Source organism: Coptis chinensis, chromosome 9 (assembly GCF_015680905.1).
Source record: "Coptis chinensis isolate HL-2020 chromosome 9, ASM1568090v1, whole genome shotgun sequence".
Lineage (NCBI taxonomy): Eukaryota > Viridiplantae > Streptophyta > Magnoliopsida > Ranunculales > Ranunculaceae > Coptis > Coptis chinensis.
In genome coordinates, this window is record NC_141464.1 from 27028712 (window position 1) to 27050311 (window position 21600).

General features: G+C 40.9%; 1 non-coding gene across 1 annotated transcript; it reads right to left on the reverse strand.

Moving 5' to 3' along the window:
* Positions 1-20882: 20882 nt before the first annotated feature.
* On the reverse strand, positions 20883-20985 carry LOC147475381 (small nucleolar RNA R71). Its single transcript, XR_015209978.1, has one exon. It is a non-coding gene; the product is annotated as a small nucleolar RNA R71 (small nucleolar RNA).
* Positions 20986-21600: the final 615 nt, after the last annotated feature.

Consider the following 21600-nt stretch of genomic DNA (forward strand, 5'->3'; position numbering starts at 1 on the left):
TTCGTACCAATTCATCAGAGCGTGCCAGCAACCCAAACCCAGAACATTTCCAACATCAGTTACAACCATTTATGGAAGCAAACCAGCTAGCACAATCCTAGAGCTCAGTCAATGCAACAATCAAGGAGACATTTACTTTGTAACATCAGAGTAATGGCGAATCTCCAAAATAGCACACAATGTGGATCTACACTTCATAACGGCCTGGAGCAAATAAAGAAGGTCAGCTCAAACATTTATAAGTAGAGAGAGATGAACTATATAAGGCTTAATTAAAGTTTACCCGAGAAACTTAATACGTAGGCAACTCTTATCCCAAGAAGAGTGCAGCCATTCCCTATCACACAAATCATCAGGTCGTTGTCTAGTAAACCAACGAACATCTACATTGGCGCCGTCTGCCGGTTCGTTTCCTTAAGAAAAGAACACACACCCTTTTCTCAAGCCCACGAAACTGGTTAGAAAAACCACCGTGGATCCCTCACTTCAAATGTTGGCAGATCAGATGAAGACACTCCAAGAAGCTTTCATCACCTTGTAGCAAGAAAACCAGACGATGCGCGAGCAGGCCACCTCCAACGCCAACAACGGCACTCCAGACGCAGTAGAGAACAACGTCGTCGCAACCCTCACTACCACCACCAATCAAAGATTAGAAGACTTCGCACAAAAGTTGGAGAAGTCAAACGACAAGACAAGCGCGATCCGGATCGCTCAGAAGATACTCCAGACGTACAAGGCATCACCATTCACAACGGATATCAGTCACAAGCAACCGCCTTCAGAGTTCATCTAACCAACGTTCCTGCTGTATGACGTTAGCTAGTGTCCAGGCCAGCACGTAGCTCGTTTCAGCCAGACTCTCACACTCTACAGCGCTCCAGAATACGACTACCTGAAGTGCAAACTCTTTCTAGCCAGCCTGAAGGACGGAGCTTTAGAATGGTTCTACACGCTCACCACGGACTCAATCAACAATTTTGACAAATTAGCTGAGACATTCGCAACAGAGTTTGTCCACAACAGGAAGAAGCAAGCTGACCTGGACTCCTTGTTTCAACTAAAGCAAGCACATGGCGAGATGATCCGCGAGTTCCTAAGACGATTCAAAAAGGAGCTTCTCTCAATGGAGCTAGGCTTGAAGGACAGCTTTGCAACTTCTACATTTACCAACGCTTTCCTAGATGACTCCGACCTGGCAGGATCTCTGATGCACAACAAACCAGAATGCCTAGACGACCTGTATCACATAATTGACAAATACATCAAGTACGAAGAGTGGCGGGCACAACGCAAAGACAAAGAAGTTTTCGCAGTAAGCGACAAGCGAGAACCCAAAGAAAACAAACACTACTCGGGCAGCAGCAACAACAACAACAACAAGGGACCCAGCTCCTATAAGCCCTCTTACACAAAAAGGGAATTCTCCAACTTCTCCCGGACACCGAGCCAGATCTTGAAGAAGATCTATACATCACTGTACTTCAAACCCAATATCAATAAGGTGATCGCCGTACGTGAACGTCTATACTGCCATTTTCACAAGCTCCACCACCATGACACCAATGAATGTTGGAGCCTCAAGCGCTACTTCCAAGACTTAGTCGAGGAGGGTAAATTGAAGGAGTTCCTGCCAGAAAGCGACCTCAGGCATAAACTGGATGCCAAATGCTACAGAAGCAGGAGCCGCAGCCATGAACGACCTGCCAACAACAGAAGCATGAGCATAACGGTCCGACGATCTAAATCTCCAGGTCGTTCGAGACACAACAGGAGGCAGCACTCATCTGATAATGATGAGGAAAAAGTAATCAACATGATTACTGATACCTCCAACTACGAAATATCAGGTCAGGAAAAGCGCAGAAGGGTAGGAGCGCTTCAGGAGATTTACCATCTCTCCCACAAGGCTGAAGTCATCACTCTTACCAGCTCTCAGTCAACGACCTTTATAACATTCACGGAGGACGATCTAGACAAGGTGTGCCTACCCCATAATGATGCCCTAGTAGTGCACGTAAAAATCAATGGGTGGACAGTCAAAAAAGTCCTCATCGATCCAGGCAGCTCGTGCGACATACTTTTCTATCAAACATATAAGGACATGCACCTACCAGACTCGGTGATGATAGAATCAAATGCACCACTCTATGGGTTTAATGGAGACCGCACTGATGCCATTGGAGACGTCATCCTACCAGTCTCCATTGGGGAAAAAGAGGACATGGTGAAAACTTCAACACGTTTCAGTGTAATCGATGTCAAGTCATCCTACACTGCCATCCTAGGACACAAATGGAATCACAAGATCCAAGCAATTCCATCAACATTGCACCAAGTCCTGCGGTTCCCCGGACCCCGAGGTATCATGGAGCTCAGAAGCAACCAACTAGAAGCTCACCGATGCAATCACGTCAGCACAACGACCTTACCCAAGCCTCAGGTCGTCGAAGACAAGGGCGTCCCAAAGAATCAAAATCCTCAAGCATCCAGCCATCCAGCAACTGTAGCAGACAAACTCAAAGGAAAACAAGCTCAAATAAAATCAAGAGAAAAAGTTAATCTGGGCACAGAGGATGACCCAAAGTTTGTTTATGTAGGGGCTGATTTAGACCCCAAGCTCAAGGAGCAACTTGTCAAATTTCTATCTCTCAATAAAGATGTTTTTGCTTGGTCGTATATCAATATGCTAGGAATCGACCCTCACGTCGCGTGCCACAAGTTAAATGTAGACCCAATTGTCAAGCCTATCAAACAATGACCTAGGAAACTAGCACTTAAATTTCAAAAGGCCATCAACGAAGAGATAGAAAAGCTAAAAAATATGGGATTCATCAGAGAGGTCGAGTATCCGACCTGGCTAGCCAACATTGTAGCCGTTCTAAAGAAGAATGGCCAGGTGCGACTTTGCATAGACTTTATCAATGTCAACAAGCACTGCCTAAAGGACAACTTCCCCCTACCAAGAATTGACATACTGGTAGATCAAACCTGTGGTCACGAGCTTTTATCATTTATGGATGCATACAATGGATATAATCAGATACCGCTTGCAGAGGAAAATCAGGAAAAGACGTCCTTCATAACCGAGCAAGGAACGTTCTGTTACAACGTCCTACCATTCGGCTTGAAGAACGCTAGTGCGACCTACCAAAGACTGGTCACCAAAATATTCAAAGACTTGTTAGGCGACACCATGAAAGTCTACATAGACGACATGGTGGTTAAAAGCAAGAAGGCGGGCGATCACATTGCTCACCTACAAGAAACCTTTCAAAGGTTATGCTAAAACAAGATGAAGCTCAACCCAGCTAAGTGCGTATTTGGAGTAGCCTCAGAAAAGTTCTTAGATTACCTCGTTTCACAAAGACGCATTGAAGCAAACCCAGAACAAATACGAGCTCTCCTTGACATGCAAGAGCCAACCACAAAATAACAAATCCACAAGTTATCTGGAATGGTTTCAGCCCTCAACAGATTCATCTCACGGGCATCTGATAAGTGCACACCATTCCTACAAATACTCAAAAAAGGCGCATCATTCACATAGACATACGAATGCCAAAAAGCTTTAAACGACCTGAAAGCTTATTTATCAACTCCACCCGTCCTGTCCAAACTAGAAGAAGAAGAAACGCTAGGACTTTATCTTGCAACTACCGACTTTGCAATCAGCTCAGTCCTCTTTTGCGAAAGCAATGGAATCGAAAAGCCTGTCTACTTCACCAGCAAGACATTAGCCGATGTAGAGAAACATTACTCGGCAATGGAGAAAACAATGTTGTCTCTATTATACTCAGCTCGGAAATTCCGTCTTTACTTTCAGGCCCACAACATTAAGGTAATAAGCGATGTACCCATCAAACAAGTTTTGAGTTCCAACAACAAAACAGCTCGAATGGCAAAATGGGCTAAAGAGCTCGGAGAGCACCACATTGAGTTCATTCCCAGAACGTCTCGCAAAGGACATGTTGTTGCTGATTTTCTTGTGGATTTCCCCGTCGAAGATATCAACTGGGAACCTGAGCCCATCACTTCACTCCATCAACTGGCAACCCCAGACACATGACACCTCTACGTAGATGGAGTGTGCAACAACAATGGCAGTTGACTGGGGGTTGTGTTAACTTCAACAGAAGGCACCCAGCTACAAAAATCAATCAAGATCAATTTTGCAAAGTCCAACAACAAAGCGGAGTACGAAACACTGATCACAGGCCTCCGCATGGCACAACAACTACAAGTCACGAAGCTTAAAGCTTACAGCGACTCACAGCTAATAGTCAAGCACATCACCAAGGAATATGTCACGAATGGAGCAAACCTTGCAAAGTACTCTAAGGTCGTTAGTAACCTCATTAGATCGTTCAAAACATTCTCATTAGAGCATATTCCCAGGGAAGATAACAGACATGCAGACAGTCTAGCCTTCCTAACATCAAAGACACAAAAGGTTTGCCCTAGCACAATCTACATTGACATTTTAGAGAGGCCCGCCTACCAACAAGAAAGCGTTAACAGCCTCACAGATTTCCAGCCCTTATCTGAGGAAGAGATCAGTCAATCTTGGATAGGCCCATTTGTCAAGTTCATCTTACATGGCGAGCTCCCATCAGAGACAAAGAACGCTCGTGCTATACAATTCCGAGCTCCCAGATACACTGTAATCAACAGATGCTTGTTCCGAAAATCAGTAGGTGGACCCACCTCAGATGTATCACTCCATGCGAAGGCCAACTCATCTTTGACGAGATTCACAAGGGCGAATTTGGCAACCATGCAGGAGCAAGATCCCTAGCACATAAAGCAATAGCCCAAGGGTATTACAGGCCAGGCATGCATATCGAAGCAAAAAGGTACGTTCTCAAATGCCACCAGTGTTAAACATTTGGTCACAACCACCTAAACCCAGCACGGGAGTTGGTCAATATAGCCAGCCCTTAGCCTTTCCACATGTGGGGGCTAGACATCATGGGACCATTCATCCCACAAAAGAAAACAAGTCTCAAATATGTCCTAGCAGCCACATACTACTTCACCAAATGGGTAGAAGCAATCCCTCTAGTTTAAGTCAAAGAAGTCCATGTCATTAACTTCATATGGACCAATATCATCACAAGATTTGGTCCCCCCCACACCCTTGTCATGGACAACAGAACTCAATTCGCTGGCTCGCAAGTCAAAGCATTTTTACAAAAATGACGCATCATTCAAGCATTTTCTACACCTAGATATGCACAAAGCAATAGCCAAACAGAAGATACCAACAAAGCAATCAAAGAGAATCTCCAAAAGAAGTTGGAAAGCAAGAAAAGCCAATTGCCAGAATAACTTGAGAACATTCTATGGGAATATAGAACAACAATTAGAGCCAGTACCAATGAATCTCCTTTCACACTTTGCTTCGGGACAGAAACAGTCATACCATCAGAACTCACAATCACAACCATACGTTATGACATCGTCGAATCAGGAGAGAATGACAACATCTTGGCAAAAGAGATCGATCTACTAGAAGAACGAAGGGAAACAACGGCAATATTCCTAGCTTGGTACCACCAAACAATCCAACGATCTTACAACAAGAAGGTCGTCCTAAGATCTTTTCAAGCTGGCGACCTAGTTTTCAAAAAGACACTCGCTCTTGCCAAGCTCGACCCAACATGGGAAGGCCCTTATATTGCTGACAAAGTCATTGGAAATGGCACATATTGGATTAAAACTCAGCTTGGTGATATGCTTCCCTGACCTTGGAATACAACTCTCCTCAAGCGATTTTACCAATAAGTTTTTCGTCTAGATATATCAATCATTATGAATAAATTTTCATCAACATTTCGAGTACAGATGTCATCTTTTGTATTACATAAGTACCAGGCATCTTGCACTACACAAAATGACCTCGAACATCACAATGTCAGGTCGTACAGCAAAGGCGGAGTCAAGAACGACTCAACTACAATTACCACGTAGTGGTAAAAGTATCAATCAATCCAACCCAAGGTCCCCCAAAAGGACCCTAAATCAACTTAACACCAATGCATGGCCAGGGTTAAGCATGATTTAACTGTAAAATCCACGCAATTATTAGTCAAATTCAATTATAGGGGACCCCCAAAAGGGCCCAGAGTCAACTTAAAACCTTTTGAACAAGGTTAGGCTTGGCTCAACTGTAACTACAAATCAAAGGCTAGTTATCAGTCAATCGAAGTTCCCCCAAAAGGAATGACCCAACCAAACACAAAAAGGCGACCTAGGTGACAGCTATGATCATCTAACTAGGTCGTGCGCCAAACAATTAGATGATCTACCACAATAGTTCAACACGTCATCATGGCTACCACTAGGCAGCACAGGTTGTCATACAACGATAGAAGCAATCATATCCACGGAAACTTCAAAAACAAGATCAAAACAGAACAAGTAAGTAATTTAAATACTTTACTAGTTACAAAATTTGGTTGGATACTAGAGACCTCTAGGTTATCCAGAGAAAACGACCTCAGCACCCCCATCATCATCAAAAATCAAAGTTATCAGTATCAGTTATCAATATCAGCTAAAGCACGTAAGAAAAATAGTTCATCACCATCCAAATAAATCAAGAGCAAAGAAGGAAGAGTCAGAGGACATGGGAAAGATTCTCCACATTCAAAGGCTCCAGTGGGCCACCCTTTTCACAAATAGGGCCCCCAGCTGAATCACCACTCACATTCACAACTTCTGTGGAGACCTCCCCAGTTGGCTAAACGACTGGAGCAGCATCAAGGTCGGATGGTAGATCAGATCATCTACTAGCATCTGCAGCAGTACTTTCACTAGTTACCACTGCAGCCCCACTTTCGACAGATCTCTTTAGGGCGTTGTACTTGCGATCCAGCTCCATAAAATCATCTATCAGAACGTACTCAACCCCACTCTCTACCAAATCAACCAGGTCATTATACTTAGGATGAGCCTTTTCAGCAATGACCAGTGCCTTTTTGCACTCACCAGCCTAGTGCCGAGTTTCTAGCTTTGAAGCATCAAGAGCAGGTCGCAACAAGGCCACATTCTAAGCCAGATCGTGCACCTGAGCCCTCAGCCCTCTTCATCTGCTGCACAACCACCAACTTATCATAGGCATCCTTGGCGGCATCCAGTTCCTTTTTGTACAAGTCGGAGATGGTTGCCATATCTCTCAACTTCCTGTACATGGCCAGAACCTAACAAACAAAAAAATAAGTTAGGTCAGCAATACTTACAAAGAATAAAGAAAACAAGCTCAGATCAGCAGAGCACTCACAAAGCACAGAGACCGATCCATCTCTTTCAGATGCGCATCTAAGCCTTTCCCAGAATCCAGCTTACGCCTATCTCCATCAAGAGCAATGCTCTCCAGCAACCCTCCAGCCACCAATGAGGACTTAAAACTACAGTCCCCATTCTTTTCAAGCTTCTTCAGCCCACTCGCAGGGTCCTCATACATGACAAGCCTACTCAGAACGTCATCTCCACTTTTGTCACCTGGGGCCGCACTTCCCGACCCCTGACATTTTTGGGCAGCTAGCCCAGCCTCCCCAGCTTTCTTCTTACCACGAGCCTCAGCCACCTCAGCATTAACAGCCAAATCACTCAAGTTCATTTTCTTCAAAGGCACTCGACCTGAAGAAGTACGACCTTCACAAGTACCAGGTCGTTCTTCAGACTCAGTTCGGGACCTCTTTGCCCCCTCTGTCTCAACCACCTCGGAGCGCCTCTTCAGATTAGGCCTTTGGAACGAAGTAGGAGAATCACCATTTCCACCACCACTTCCACCAGCATTTACACCAGCACTTCCACCAGCACTACCACCAGCACTTCCAACACCCACCTCAGAGCGTTTTGATGCAGAACGTTCACCATCACCCACCTCAGAGCATTTGGATGAAGAACGGCTTTCAGTAGCTCCTCCAGCCATCCTCATTGAAGTAGAATGGCTATCAGCAGCCCTTCCAGCCATTCTCACTCCAGAAATAGGTGCTTTCTTTTGGCTCTCCCTCTATATTGTAGAATCCGAGCTAGAATCAGAGATATCAACAACAATCTTGCGATCCCTTTTCTTTTGCTCTAGTTTTTTACGGTTTATTTTCTCTCCTCCACGCCTCTTAAAATAATGCGCAACCTCCCCCAACAAAGCTCGTTTCTCCTCCAAGCTCAAACAAGCAAACCTTTCTATATCACCGGTATCAGTACGATCACGAATATGAACCTCTACACAAATAAAACAAATAAGTCAGAACATCCAAAGTATAATATAGCATACACACAGTACGACCTAGAACAAACGACCTACCCTCCAACTTTACAACACGAGTGTTCAACTCCCAATCAGCAGGACAATATCTACCCACAACCAACAATGTCTTATGCCCCTAATCCTCTTTACTCACTCCCACAATAACAGGAGACTTCCCCTTCTCGACCTGAAAGCTAAAGTTCAGAGCAACCGACCTCTTCACAATGAAATGCTCCAACACATATGTTAAGTAGATGTTATAGGCCCTCTCATTCAACAAATCCAACACATGAAAAATCCTCCAACTGTTCCCTACAAACTGACAAGGGGATTTTCTCAATAAATTCAACACCTTAACAGTAAGACGGGAAAAAGGCAACCTCATCCCAGCCTTCAACTGCCCATAGCAAACCACTACTCTTCCACCCCAAGTAACGTAGTTAGTACCATACAAATTCCTCTCCCCACTCAGGTCGTACATGGCCAGATCGGCCTCCACCCAACCAAACTCCTCCCTAAAAAAAGCATAAAAATCCCTCGACCTAGGTCTCCTCGCATCATCAGCCATCATCTCCAACGATGAAGACGATGAGGCCTCATCACCACTACAAACCCTAGCTTCAACTTCTTCAGCACTTACTGTTCTCTCTCTCCACTCATCTGTCTCAACTTCACAACTTAAACTATCATTGGTCATAGACATTATGAGAGCAAAAAGAAATAAAGATCAAGTTTTTTCAAAGAACGCACCTGGAAAACAAAAGAGCAAAGAAGGGTTGTTGAGTTTTTTTTCTCTTCCTTTTTTCTTCCTTGAATTGGTAGAATGAAGACACAAATGACCTTTCCAACACAACAAAACCCTGTGACAGCACAAACCTCGAAGAAAAACAAACCGTTTCGTATTCCCACAACTGCAATCATGACACGCCCACAAACTGCGGCGATTTTGGGTCCACGAATCCAGCCCAACAGTTCCCGCACATTTTTCAAAATCCGATTAAAATAACCAACTGTCTGACACGTGTTGTCAAGCTTTATTTTACCCATATTTTTTCCACCACGATTGTACACATAACGTATAAAATAAAAGGGGCTGTGTAAGTACCCTCTGTTTTACACTATAGTATACGTGTCCACACACCAAGTCGTAATCCATCAGCTCATACCAATTCATCAGAGAGTACCAGTGACCCAAACCCAAAATGTCTCCAACATCAGTTACAACTATTTATGGAAGCAAATCAGCTAGCGCAATTCTGAAGCTCAGTCAACGCAACAATCAATGAGACATTTACTTTGTAACATCAGAGTAATGGCAAATCTCCAAAATAGCACACAATGTGGATCTACACTTCATAATGGCCTAGAGCAAATAAGGAAAGTTAGCTCAAACATCTATAAGTAGAGAGAGATGAACTACGCAATGCTTGATTCAAGTTTACCTGACACTACACCATATCTGTTGAAAAAAGACATGACAGATGTGTCGTTTAAAAAAAAAAGACACTTTTGGGTGTCGTATGGTGACCCATTTTTTTTGCAATCGTTTTTTTTCTACAACACTTGACAAGTGTCGATTTTAATTTTTTTTAAAAAAGGCCAAATCATGGCCAAAAGAAGCCCCTAGCCCAAAATCTACTAAATCACGGCCAAAAGAAGCCCACCCGGGTAATTGGATCCATTCTTTCCTAACAAAAAATTCTCTTTAGAGGCACAGCCCATATCCAAATATTCCTTCCATAAAAAAAATAAAGAAACTTCACAGAGTGAATAATGGGTCCATGCTCCCACAATACTTAACAAGCCCCAAAGCTGACAGCAGTGATCGCGATGTACTAATGTTAATGTGTCCATAAACCACTACACTATTTAACCAAAGTCCTACCCAGCTGATGAAGCCCAATCCAGACTATGGCCGTCAAAACAAGCATTAGAAGCCACCCTACAGGGAGTTAAATAGTGTAATTACTAATTAGAGACAAAGATACAATTCTATTATGTTTAATGTATAAGATACTATCCATTACAATCCTTAGCGTAAATGCACCGCGAATGTCAAATCCCCTAACAAATTGTATTGCTTTTCATCTAATTAAATTTTACATTTCTCTAAATTCAAACTACATTTTTAAGACTGATGGTTATCATCATGCCAAGTGGGGGTCACTATATAAGAGCTGGATAAACAGTTGGAAGTGATGATGCTGCTTTCTGTCTTATGATGAAAGCATTGGTTCACTTTCACCTTGTAAAAGGGAGATCAATAATCTGAAAGATGATTCTAAGGGACAAGATTTGGCAGCAAGACACACTTTAAGACAGATATCAAACTCAAACAAATGAAAAATGGAAACAAGTACATAACTATATGTATTTCCAAAGATAATAGTTTAGCCTGCAGCTTACTTGATTATTAGCCATGTCTTTTGGCCCAATCTCAATCCTTAAAGGAACACCTTTCATTTCTCACTGTGAGTATTTCCAACTAGGTGAATCCTTTTCTATATCTTTCTCAAAGACGTTTATTAACGGCATTGCTCAATGTTTCCACAGTGGCAGAGCACACATCAAAGATGACTTGCATATCAGCGTCTTCGTAAGGAACATGAACCACAATAACTTGGATGGATGCCACTTTAGGTGGAAGAGCCAAACCTTTGTCATAACCATGAACCATCACCATGACTCCAATCTGTAGAAGTAAGAGAATGAAATGAGTACATTATACTACTTTCTTTGGCTGGCAGATAGCGACAAGGACTTGCCAAGCAAATTTATGTTTTTCAGATTTGTCAAATGCACATCTTGTCTCTTCATATTCAAGAATGAACAGTCCTACAAACAGCTAAGTGAACAGGAGATATAAATTACTTTCAGAATGAATCAGACTTCTATAAGTTCTATATTAAATGAACTCTTGATCCGAAGAAGAGTCTCGGTTTTCACACTTAATTTTTAACTATTCTAGGACGGTTGGAAAATATCGGTAGAAGTGCTTCTCATCCAATGCCCTTATAAAATTTCACGAGAGATGGTTAACTCAAGATTAAGTACCTAAGCAATTATGTGAAATAAAAATAACAAAAGAAATTGTGTGAGAGTTTCTTGTTTGAGTCTTTGTATGCCCGTGAATTCTGCCGGACCATAGCCTTCTCTCTCATCTCATTCTCGAAGGTTATCTCGAACATCTTGGCAAAGTTCGACCGAGGCAATGGGATGTTGCACCTTGTATGCCACGACCAGTATTTGGAATAAATGCCCGCCAAAATATAATCGTAACAGAGATCGTAAAGCTCATAGTTTATAGTAATCATGAAACAAGTAGATGAGTTGCACCTAAACTATCACGAGTCACCTTAACGGTTGTTGTATAAAACCCACCAGGAAACTTTTCAAGCTCGCTTGCCTTCCCTTTTACAACTGGGATGGCTAGATACTCCTCATATATCCTTCTATAGAGCTCCAATATTTCACGAACCTGATAAATATTATTACATAAAGGAAAATAGAATGACCACGTATCCAAAAATATATGCAACATGCAACATAATATCTTCTGGTTGTCAGATAAGAGATAACATCATCTGCACTAGAGTCTAAGACACATAGCCGTAACTACAAAAGCTAATCCTATATTAAGAGATAGGAATAACAAGAAAAGGGTAAACAATGAAAGAAGAAACAAGGTCAATACACATGTACATGAATAACATAATCCTATATGTCAAGTATTGAGGCCAACAATTTTAAAGTATCACATGACTCCTTTATGCTATTCTAATAGATCAATTAATTTTCACATTCTTCTTTGCAAATGTAAAAAAATCCAAACTACTGCAATAGATCAACGAAATAAAGGGTAGAGCTAGTGGCTGTGACCAAAGTTTGAAAGATCTGGAAGAAACCCGGACATTTAACAAAGCCAGCACGATCTGAGCATAACTTGCCAGGATTAAAACAAATACAATTACTGATCACCAAAAAAAGAGATGAAAGGAGAGAGTCAACAATCCAAATGCACAGATCAAACGAAAACCAACTGGAATGATTTTTATTTACCAAAAGATCTAAAGGTAATATGCTTATACGGAGGACAGGAACGAGGTTGAGGAGGAGGTGGGGGGAGTGGACTATGCTAAGTATTACAAACTTTTGGTAATCTAATATCATGAAAGTGGTATACTGATAAATACTCGAAGTATCCTCTGCTTTAAAGCTCTATTGACTAAAAAGTGATCAATTGTTTCTGTTACTGAAATAGAGAAAGTGAATTCTAAAGGAAAAATATCTGCCCACAATGATAAGAGCCCAAAACTGTAGTTTTAACCCCTTAACAATAATACTTTTAGACCAATTATGTGAGTAATAAATAAGAGTTAATGCTGATTACGTGTTTTTATGTATTTCAGACATTGAAGTCAATTATGTGCAGAAATGTGCAACTTTGGCGAGATAAAGGAGCAAGGGTTGGTTGCTAAGAAGTTCTATGATTAAAGGCCAAGATTCAAGGAGAAAAAGCCTTTGTAAAGCCCGGTCAAAAGTTGAAAAGTCAAAGTCAACGCTGGCAGAAATAGCACACAAAAGTCAGCAGAACTTCTGAAGACCGTATCTTTGGACTCAGGCCTCGGAATTGGGCCTACCTTATGTCAAAACGATCGGCTTGGAAAGAGGTTTCCAATGGTCAAAACCTTGGCCCAATCAGAGAAGTAGAAGTGGACGAAAAGCCTACTGAAGTCAGATCTAGCTGAAAAGGGCCCTGTGGACTGAAGAGATTGGGTTTTGGGCTCGATTTTCTAGGCCAAAACATGGCTCCTCAGCCTATACACGAAAATGTGGATCTGGTCTCCTCCATTTCCACACACAAGACTTAGCTCTTAAGCATCAATTAGCTTAGGATAGAAAGGAGCCATTAGAGAATAATCTAGATTTAGTTTCAAGTTTTTTTTGCATTAATTAATTAGTTTTCATACCTTGTTTTAATTTAGATTATTGAATCATTGTTTTTCCTTTATTAGATTAATAAAAATAGTTAGTTCTTCATAATTTTAGTTTTTGTTATTTAAAATTACTTAGATCTAATTTTGATTCTTAGTTGTTAATTATTTCTTAGTTGTTAATTTAGATTTGAATTATTGTTTAGATCAAATTAGTAAAGTTAGAATCTTTATATGATGCCTAGTTTAGATTCAATAAGAAATGATAGCATAATGATACTAGGCTAAACCTTCATTAGAGGGGGTTGAAGAATCCTTGATGAAGCTTAATCTTTGTTAACTTAGAAATCGTCATGATAATCTATACAATTCTAGAAAGTAATTAGTTCACCATGAGAATGAGTTTAACTGCTTCCTATGCTAGTTATTATTTGGTAGAGATTGCAATAAATAATTAGGGATTATAAATACCATTTTGATATGCGAAAGCATTGAAATTTGGATCACGACGAATCTATGTTAGTTGGTTAAGTCGAGTTAAGGTGGAATCAATCCCCCCTAATTCCCTATCATATAGTCAATTTAGAAATTCCATAGTTTGAATTAGCGTATCTTGTTATTTAAATTCACATCGTAGTATAATTCCCTTCGTAAAACTCTCATTAACTTTGGATAGACTCGCAGTCGCAGAAAACATTGAATGCTAAAAAACTAGGAGTGGAACGAATATTTTAATCAACTCTATTTCGATAGATTCGAGAGTAGAATAAATCTTTGGTAAACACAGTCTTCGTATAGTTTTAGTTTTACTTGCATTTAGAGTTCAATCTTTTATTCGTAGGTAAAACTAATCATTTTTACGTTTATCAAATGGCGCCGCTGCCATCTTTGTTCCCTTTAGTATTGTTTTCTTTAGTATTGTTAGTTTTCCAAAGTCCCATAACCCACCCACCCTTGTTTGATTCTAACTGTGGTTGTCTGTTTCAGCACTAAAATTTTCCTCGTAGAATTACACGGAGCGCGAACTGCGCCCTAGGCAGGCTAAATTGGAGCGCCACCCGCGCCTTGAAATTGAATTTTTTCCTGAGCGCGACCTGCGTCCTACCAAGGGTAAGTTTGAGCACCCCCCGCGCTGAAGCGTCTGGAGCTCGGGTTAGACCTGAGCATAATCCGCGCCCTACCTAGGCCTATTCTAAACGCGACCCGCGCCCTTTGCTGAAACTACCCGATTTCCACAGGTTTGTTTCAAACTTCCATTTCTTCAAGGTTTTCAGTGTTATAACTTGTTATATACACTGAGCTCGCGTAAACAAGACACTATTTATAAGCGAAGCAAGGAGGCATTCAGGTACTCCTTTCTTCCACACCTCGCATCTCCTGTTAGAGGTTCATACTAGCATATCAGGATTGTTTGGAGTGTTGTTATGTTTCGATAAGATTGGTCTTAGCCTTGCATGAGATTAAGGTCAGGCCGAAGAAAAACGCCTAATGTAATCAACCGGCAACGTCAACAAACACGCCTTTCTAGTATACCACTTACTACACCTCTAGCTAGCATACCACACACCACACCTGAAATAATGGCTGAAGAAAGAGAGTCTCCTCTCTCTGACTTTTACAAAGCCCTGAACAATAGCCCTAAATCTTGCATCGTTCTATCAGACCCAGTGGGGGATTTTCGAATCCTCCCAAATATATTTAATTTGTTACCCATTTTTCATGGGTTAGACCATGAAAAACCTTATCAGTACATGCGTAGGATCGACCAAGTCCTTACTACATTCCACCATCCTACGGTTGGTGCTGAACAAATTAAACTAAGGGTATTTCCCTTCACTTTAGCCGATAAGGCGGCGTCTTGGTTAACAACCCAAGCGCCAAATTCTGTGGACTCGTGGGCTAAACTTGTTCAACTGTTTATGGAACATTTTTACCCACCACTGAAGACCGATGAAATGCTTTCCAAGATTAATTTCTTTCGATAGAATCCTCATGAATCATTCTCAGAGGCTTGGAATCATTTCACCGATCTACTTATAGAGTGTCCACACCATAACCTCGCGAAAGACACGCTAGTTCGTGCGTTTTTCAAGGGATTGTTACACCACCACAAGGAGGTGCTTGACATAATGAATGGGGGTAGTTTCCTAAGTAAAGGAGCCTCAGAGGCTTACAAATTTTTAGAAGATCAAACTAAGCGTAATAATAACTGGGGGGGGGGGGTATTGACGATTTCTCCCGTTCCGCTAGTTCATCTATAATAGTTAAGGCCGCCGGTATGTTTGAGATGAAACCCGATCCTGAACTAAAAAATTTAATCGAATCTCTCACTAAAAAGGTAGAGGCTATTTCTGTTCAACAAAAGCCTATTCCCGTGATGAATGTCAACACCAATCCATGTAATTTCTATTTGAGTCTAGAGCATCTCGACTCCTATTGTCCTCTCGTTTATGAACAACAAACATCACAGCAAGATAATGTTTGCTCGATTAATAGTTATCCTATTCCTAACGCCCCTTGGAGACAACATCCCAACTTCAGTTGGAGAAATAATCAACAAGTAACACCTCCATGGTATAATAATCAAAATGTTAGGCCAGCAAACACTTATAAAAAATCCCCAGCACGTCAAGGACAAGGTCAGGGTAATTATAATAATTATAATAACCAAGCTCCACCACGTCAAGGACAAGGTCAGGATAATTATAATAATTATAAGAATAATAATTATAATGCTAATAGGGATATCGTTCCGGTAAATAATAACTATCAAAATCCACCCATTAATAATCAACGTGACATAGTTCCTGTCACACAACCAGTAGCAAATACTACTCCACAGCTGGATCGTTTCGATACTTTTATGCAATCTCAACAACAGATTTTACAAGCCATCTAACTTTCCTTACAACAGTTAGCTCAAGAGAAAGTACAACCCAAATGTGTGTTTCCAGATCAAGCAATAACTAATCCTAAAACAACAAACACAGCCTTTGAGGTGAACGGTAATACTAGTACGGAAAATAAAAATGTAGGTGAGCTAAATGCCATCACCACTCTCCGTTCTGGGAGAGTAGTTGATAACAACGTAACTATGCCAATAGTTACCTCACAAGTAGTCCCTACACCGAAGATTGAACTAGTTACTGAAATAGAAACTGATGAGCCTACCCCTGTAGAGGTACCAGTTAAACCACAACCTAAGAAACAAAAAGCAAAGGTTAGACACCCAGTTGATCCATATGCTAAATATAGAGAGAAACCACCATTTCCTCAGAAATTAGCTATATTAAACAAGGATACAAACTTTGACGAGATTAGGAAAGTTTTCAAAAATCTAACGATAAACCTACCCTTTCTCGAAGCACTTAAAAAATTACCTCACCATGCTAAGTTTCTCAAAGAGTTGTGCACTAAAAGGCGTAAGACTAATATTCCTAAAGACGCCTTTTTAACTGAACAATTTCCAACTTTATCAGAACATAATGGAATCGTTAAGTACAAGGACCCTGGTCGTCTTACTGTATAATGTACCTTAAGAGATTCCCACATGACGACTGCTTTACTAGACCTGGGGGCTAGTGTTAACTTACTCCCGTATTATCTATACATACAAATAGGTCTACAAGAGATGCAACCTACTAAAATGATGCTGCAATTAGCAGATCGATCTATTAAGTACCCTAAGGGTGTGGTTGAAAACGTGCTTGTTAAAGTCCAGGATTTCTACTATCCTGCTGATTTTGTTATCCTCGATACAGAAGTCACTAACGACTCTGTTCCGATCATTTTAGTGTGTCATTTCTTGGCAACTGCCAACGCGCTCATAAACTGCCGCGATGGTACGATGTCCTTGTATTTTCGCCATCTTTCCGTTGAGGTAAATGTTTTTAAAATGATGAAACAGTCACCAGATTCGTCTATAGATGGGGAGGTTAGCATGATCGAGAGCTTAGTTCAAGATTATTTTAATAACACGTTTCTAGAAAACCAAATGCATAAATTCCTATCTTTTGGAAGTTCAGATTTCACTGATGACTCCTACTTAGAGGAAGTCAACACCATCTTCGAGTCTACACCTATCGTAGACCCTTCTGTTGCTCCATCTATAGAGTTTGAAGACCTCCTGCCTAAGCAAGTATTCCTTACTCAAGATGAGGACCCTCCAGAAGCATTTATCGATATTCCTTCCACCCCAGTGCTTAAACCTCTTCCTCCTGAGTTAAAGTATATTCAACTTGATCCGGATGGTAGTCATTCGGTAATAATATCTTCTCTGTTATCTAAGGAGGAAGAGACACGTTTGATCAGGGTGATTAGGGAACATTGTTCTGCGATTGGTTGGTCCCTAGCCGACATTAAGGAAATTGTGACCCTAATGTATGCACTCATCGTATCCATTTGGAGGATAACGCAAGGACTTCTCGTGAACCTCAGCGTCGTTTGAACCCTGCCATGAAAGAAGTGGTCAGGGACGAAGTCTTATGGTTACTCGATGTGGGTATCATATACCTAATCTCTGATGGCGAATGGGTAAGTCCAATTCATGTAGTTCCTAAGAAATCAGGGATTACCATGGTATGTAATGCCAAGGGTGAATATATTGCCACACATGGTCCTATGAAATGGAGAATCTATATTGATTATAGACGTTTAACTGCCATGACACGAAAGGATCATTTTCCTTTACCCTTTATAGATCAGATGCTTGAACGTCTAGCTGGCCATGCTTTTCATTGTTTTTTGGATGGCTACTCTGGCTATTTCCAAATTATTATTGATATTAATGACCAAGAAAAGACTACCTTCACATGTCCTTTTGGAACATACGCCTATAAATGAATGCCTTTTGGCCTTTGTAATGCTCCTGGTACCTTCCAGCGGTGTATGCTTCATATATTTAGTGACATGGTAGAGCATTTTATGGAAGTATTCATGGATGATTTTTCTATCTATGGAGACTCTTTCACTGACTACCTGTCTAACCTGTCTAAGGTTTTGACACGATGTGAAGAGAAGAGTCTGGTTTTAAATTGGGAAAAATGTCATTTCATGGTGAAAAAAGGCATAGTACTAGGTCATATTGTATCTAGTGATGGTGATAAGAGCCCAAAACTGTAGTTTTAACCCCTTAGCAGTCATACTTCTAGACCAATTATGTGAGTAATAAGTAAGAGTTAATACTGATTACATGTTTTTATGTATTTCAGGCTTCAAAGTCAATTATGTGCAGGAATGTGCCACTTTGATGAGATAAAGGAGCAATGGTTGGTTACTAAGGAGTTCGGTGATTAAAGGCCAAGATTCAAGAAGACGAAGCCTTTGTAAAGCCTGGTCAAAAGATGAAAAGTCAAAGTCCACGCAGCAAAAAATGCACAAAGTCAACAGAACTCCGAAGACCATATCTTTAGACTCAGACCTCAGAATTGGGCCTACCTTATGTCAAAACGACCGGCTCGGAAAGAGCTTTCCAATGGTCCAAGCCTTGACCCAATCAGAGGAGCAGAAGTGGACGAAAAGTCTGTTGAAGCGAACTGCAGCTGAAGAGGCCTTTTTGGACAGAAAGAATTGGGTTTTGGGTCTGATTCTCTGGCCCAAAACATGGCTCCAAGCCCATGCACGATTTTTGGATCTGGATGTATAAAAACAAAAGCTTAGCTCTTTGTTAATGGTAGCTAGTTAGACCTAAATTAAGATATAGAATTCTAGATCTAGTTTTATTAATTAATTAAGTTTTAGTTCCATTTCAATTCCTGTTTTAGATTAAATCTTTGAATCATTGTTCCTGATTGATTAGATAAATAAAATAGTTAGTTTGTCAATTTCGAATTTGGTCATTTCCATTCTAGATCTAATTTCAATTCTTGTTCTCATTTCATTCCAGCCATTAAATTAGATCCATTATTGTTTAAGTAAGTAAATCTCAATTTCTTATATTATGTTTAGTTTAGATTCAATGGGAAATGTTAGTTGGATGACTCAAGGCTAAAACCTCCATTAGAGGGGTTGATGAAGCCTTGATGAAAACTTAGTGGTTAGTATAGAACTGGTTGTAGAATCTATTCCCTCTCTAGAAGGTCGTGTTTAGCCATGAGAATGGGTGGACGACCTCACATGCTAGTTAGTATCCGGTAGGAATGCCATGAACACTAGGGATTAGAACTCGAAATTCTCCCCGGAAGAACGTGAGGATTGAGATACAACATTCTACGCTAGGTTGTTAAGTTGGATTCGAGGTGGATTTAATTCCCCTCTATTTCTTTATCTAGATTCAAACAATCGTATTTCCGTAGCTTTCGTAGATTAACTTTAGTTTATATTTTATCTTGTTATTTATTATATCTTGTTATTTAAATTAACGTGTCTTGTTAGCATAACATTTCGTAAAGCTCTCATTGACTTAAGACTGATTTCTTAGATTTAGAAGACAATCCATGCTAGGGAACTAGGAGTGGAACGAACTTCCTACTCCACTTAGTGCAATTCGCATCGAGAGTAGAAACTTTGATAATTGAGTGTAAAAGAATAGTTTTAGTTTACTTACGCATTTGAATTCATCGTTCATTTCGTAGGTAAACTATACATTTTTACAGTTATCAAATGGCGCCGCTGCCGTCTTAGTTGCACTTTAGCATTGTTTTCCTTGTAGAAGTAATCATTTTAAAGTCCCATTAAACCCACCCACCCTTGTTTGTTTCATACTGTGGTCGCCCATTTCAGCTTTGACAAATTCCACGAGAAAATATACCGGCCGCTTCAGAGAGAGCGACCAGCTTAAGTTCTGGAATTTTATCTATCAATTTGGCCAGCCAGCTTCATACCAAGCGCCGACCCAGCCAAACAATGGAACTCGACTTCACACCTGAGCTAACCCGCCCCATGTGGAGCGGCGACCATCTAAAACATTGTAATCTGAAAATTACTTCGGAGCTTGGCTTGGCCGCCCGAAATGGCGAAGCGCCAGCAAAGTTAAAATTTCCGGATTTCCACAGGTTTGATTCGAACTTTGATCTTTCATATTTTTCAGTGTTCTAACCTGCTATATACACTGAACAAGCGTAAACAAGACGCTATTCATAAGTGAATCAAGGACGCAATCAGGTATTCCTTTCTTCCATACCTCGCATTTCCAGTTAGAGGTTTTCTACTAGTATATCGAATTGTTTGGAGTGTTGCATGTTTAGTTAAGCTCAACTTAGTCTTGCATGAGATTAAGGTCCGGGTCGAACAAAACAACGAACGTAATTACACGGCAACAAACAAGTCTATCTAGTACACCACCCACGCGACACCTCTAACTACTATCACACACACCATACCCGACATAATGGTGAAGAAAGAGAGACTCCTCTCTCCGACTTTTACAAAGCCTCGGCGATAGCCCTAAATCGCATCATCGTTCTAGAAGAGACCTGGGGATTTCGAATCCCCAAACATATTTAATTTGTTACCCGCTTTTCATGGGTTAGACCATGAAAAACCTTATCGACATCGTAGGATTGAACAAGTCCTTACAACATTCCATCATCCTACGGTAGGTGCGGAACAAATTAAACCGAGGGTATTCCCTTTCACATTAGCCCGATAAAGGCGGCGCCTTGGTTAACTGCCAAAGCCTAATTGTGGACTCGTGGGCTAAACTTGTTCAAATTGTTTATGGAACATTTTACCCACCCCTAAAGACGGATGAAATGCTTTCCAAGATTCATTTTTTCCACGTAATCCTCATGAATCATTTTTCGAGGCATGGAATCGTTTCACCGATCTCCTTATAGAGTGTCCACATCATAACTTACCTAAAGACACGTTAGTTCGCGGCCTTTTTCAAAGGTCTTCTACACCACCATAAAGAAGTCCTTGACATAATGAATGGGGGTAGTTTCCTAAGTAAAAGGAGCCGGAGGCTTACAAATTTTAGAAGACCAAACTAAACGGAATAATAATTGGGGGGGTAGTGATGATATCCCCCGCTCAGCTAGTTCTTCTTCAACAGTCAAGGCCGCCGGTATGTTTGAGAAGAAAATCGATCCAGAACTTAAAAATCTAATCGAATCTCTAACTAAAAAAGTAGAGGCTATTTCTGCTCAACAAAAGCCTATCCCCGTCATGAATGTAAACTCCAACCCATGTAATTTCTGTTTGAGTCCAGAGCACCCTGACGATTATTGTCCTCTAGCTTATGAACAACAACCACCAGAACAAGATAATGTTTACTCTATTAATAACTATCCTATTCCTAACGCCCCTTGGAGACAACATCCCAACTTCAGTTGGAGAAATAATCAACAAGTAACACCTCCAGGGTACAATAATCAAAACGTTAGGCAAGCAAACAATTATAACCAAGCTCCACCTAGACAAGGACAAGGACAAGGTCAAGGGAATTATAATAATTATAACAACCAAGCG